The sequence below is a fragment of the Mus caroli genome, unplaced genomic scaffold, assembly GCF_900094665.2.
Source record: "Mus caroli unplaced genomic scaffold, CAROLI_EIJ_v1.1 scaffold_24286_1, whole genome shotgun sequence".
NCBI lineage: Eukaryota > Metazoa > Chordata > Mammalia > Rodentia > Muridae > Mus > Mus caroli.
In genome coordinates, this window is record NW_018389957.1 from 1,852 (window position 1) to 5,633 (window position 3,782).

At 38.1% G+C, this 3,782-nt stretch overlaps 1 pseudogene; it reads left to right on the forward strand.

Moving 5' to 3' along the window:
- The first annotated feature begins 201 nt into the window (after positions 1–201).
- Positions 202–1,143, forward strand: LOC110288390 (annotated as a pseudogene).
- The last annotated feature ends 2,639 nt before the right edge of the window (positions 1,144–3,782 follow it).

Below are 3,782 nucleotides of genomic sequence, written 5' to 3' on the forward strand. Positions count from 1 at the left end.
GTTATAACATGAGGAAACATGTTGAATGCTAATGAAGCAAAAATGCATTACTGTCTATAAATGTTCATGTATCAATATGCAGAGACCATAAAATTTATGTCCTGTTGTTGATCAACAGAGATGGAGTTGCATTATATACACATCACCTTCATGAAGGAATTTAAAGTAAACTCAGTNAAGACAGGATTGTCAAACTTGATCATTATTCCATTGTCTAATGAAGCCATCTCCATGCTGTCCCATAATAAAACCCTGAAAACCAAGGAGGAAATGGCTCTAAATATATTTTTGCTTTGTCAGGTTGGGGTTGGTACTGTGGCAAACTTCCTTCTGTTCATCCATAATTTCCCTGTAATTTTGACTGTCAACTGACACCCATGCATGTCTTAGTAACAAACTTAGCTGTGGCCAGTGCATTCAATCTCCTCCTCTTGGCAATTCCAAAGAGCAGTACAGTACTTCTTGCATGGAAGGCCCCCAGTGACCTCTCATGTAAACTTTGGTACTTCATTTGCCTGGTGGCTCGAAGCACAAACTTGTCTTCCAGCTGTGTCTTGAGTATCTACCACTTTGTCATACTTCTTCCTGGTAAATGGAACAGAGCCCTGCTCAGAGGAAGAATCCCCAAGATAGTGAGTAATTCTTGTTAGAGTTGCTGGATTTTCAGTGTCTTACATAATGCTTACATTCCAATGGAAGTGAATGATCCACAGAAAACACACAATGACACTGATTTTAAAGACAAATGGTTCTGCTCCACTTCTGGTTTCAGTGTAGGCATGAGCTTCTTGAGGTTTGCCCACGACACAGTATTCATCAGCATCATGATCTAGAACAATATCTCCATGGCGATTCTCCTGAACAGACACCACCACAGAATGCAACACATTCACTCCTCCAATCAGAACCACGGACCCTCTGGTCACCAGAGCAGCCCACACCATCCTGATGCTAGTGGTCACGTTTGTGAGCTTTTATCTTCTAGATTGTTTTTGTACTTTCTTTCACATTTCTTTTGTGGACCCTCGTCTCTTGTTGAGATGTATCAAGGACATTTTAAATGCAAGCTTCCCCACCATTTCTCCCTTCCTGTTGATCTTTAGGGATCCTAATAATCCTTGTTCTCTGCTCTTCAGAAGCTAAGATTACCATCCAAATGACAAACACAAGTGATAGCTTTGCTATCATCCATCAATATTCTGTTCCTCCAAAATATGTTAAGCATCTTCCCTTATGAACCAAGCATGGAAGCTCATGACTGTAATCTCAGCACCATGAAGGTTGAATTGGGTAAATTCCCAGGCAAATTATAGTATCTCATATTATAGCAGGATATAAAGCTGAGCCTGTGAGGCCGAGAACCTGTCTCACAGCTCCCTGCCCCCTGAGAATATAAAAAGGAACAAAGAAAGAAAGCCAATCACCAAAAATTCTAATTAATTTAGGAAATAATTGCGTTATTTTTGATGTGTTAGTGAATAAAATACACTACAATTTTTATCTTTTGTTTCTACCAATGTCCATAAAAATTCTTCTTCTTTTTTTTATTTTTAGATTTATTTATTTATTATATGTAAGTACACTATAGCTGTCTTCAGATAGTCCAGAAGAGGGCATCAGATTTCGTAACAGATGGTTGTGAGCCACCATGTGGTTTCTGGGATTTGAACTTGGGACCTTCAGAAGAGCAGTTAGTGCTCTTAACCACTGAGCCATCTTACCAGCCCACAAAATTATTCTTAGTTGAAGAAATTCTAGAAATGTTACCTCAAATCCATGCGGTTAATATCCCATATGTAATTGTCAATTGGCCAACATTAATTTTATTTGAAAACAGGGATGTGTTCTTATCCTAGAGCAGCATAAGATACCTGAACAAGAAATGATATTTTATTATCCCCTTTCTGTCTTATTTCTGCATATATTCTTCCCACATGCTGGCATATGGACTAGGACAAATATTGCTTAGTGATAGCTTGATCATCACAAATCTGGGATCATTGAATATGCCCAAGAAAGTCTTTCTTCAGGTTAGAATGTAAATGAAGGGATAGAAACTTCATCTTTTGTGCTTATCATATGAGTTTTTACTTTTCAACACTGAAAATCAAGCCTAAGATTATAATTTTCTCTTTTACCTATATTTCCTTCTTTATTCTGCCATTCTCCTAATGCTATTCTTATTGTCTTATTTTAGCACACATTAGAATTTATAATATTAAAATTTTAATTGATGGCAGTTCAGTTTTTTCATATTTTATGTGATAAAAAATAAAATAATTGTAGACTGTAGCCCTAGAAGTTGGTAGGATAAATAATTCCTTCATATCTCCTTCTGCTACTCCAAATATAATCCCAGAGTCTCATCCCCAGATCTGCAGCACAACACCTGCTGCAATCTTCCTTCCTCCTACTTCCCTATTTACAGTGTATCATACACATCTTTCCCTTCTAACCAGTCCATGCGCCCTTAAAATTTGTTCCAAATCCTAACCCAGCACACACTCTTTGGAAACACACAGACCACTCCTACCAAATTAGCAGGAAAGCTCACCGTAGATCTCCAATCTCCCTCCATTCTGCCAAGTAGAATTGTCACCCGGTCTTGTTCTTAGCTCTGCTTCAGAACACCTGCTGCAGACTCACTGTACTCCTGTGCAGAGGTTCGCACAAATACTTATCTCCAAAATTACCTTCCCTGAATCTTTGCTTTGTATCAGCCTCCAACTCCAGGAGGCATTCCTAAGATCCAGATAGGACAACCAAAACAAATAAACTAAATACCCACCAAACATAGGTAAGATCAGATATCAATACCTAGAATTACAATCTTTTCAGTGCCAGATACCTAGGTGACAGCATAAAAACAAAATCCATAACAGCAAGAACAATGTTTCCATTAGTACCTAGATACCCTACCAGAGCAGGTGCCAAATATTCCAACATAACTAAAGCACAAATAAAAGACCTTGAAAGACATTGTGTGAATATTTTAGAGGTCCTATACAGAAATAAATAAATCCCTTAAAGAAATCTACAAAAACACAAACAAGCAGAGGAAAGAAATGAATAAATCTGTTCAAGACCTGAAGGTGGAAATAAAACCAATACAGAATCCCCAAAGAGGGAAATGTGTAAATGAAAATATAGAAGTGGTACAGGAGCTACAGAGGCAAGGTTTGCCAACAGAATACAAGAACTGGGACAGAGAACAGAACTCTCTGAAGGCACCATAAAAGAAAAGAATACATTTTCCAAAGAAAATGTTAAATCTAAATAAATCCTGACATGAAACATCTAGGAAACATGGCATACTATTAAAATACCAAAAGTAAGATTATAAGAATGGAGTAAGGTGACAGATGCAAACTTAAAGGCCCTTGTGCAGGACATTTGTTCACACTGTAAACTCTGAGATTGGCTTTCTAATTATTGGGTGACTCAGACCTTAGCACAAACCTTTAGTCCCTCTGGCTATAATACAGACTTGCCCTTAGATCACACCTAAAGTACCTAACAATGAAGGTAAATTTAGTTTGTAGAAGGAAGCACTCATGCTTGAATGTGATGTGCAACTGGGTGGTAAACAAAGAAACAAATCAGACCGATCTGACAGATTAGGATGTGCCCAATTCTCATGAGAAAAGACAACAATCAGGAGCTACTTGATGGGCAGGGCAGAGAAAAAGAAGAGGTAGTTTTGCTGAAATGGCTTTACAGAAAGAGGTTTCAGAGAGAGAGAGAGAGAGAGAGAGAGAGAGAGAGAGAGAGAGAGAGAGAGA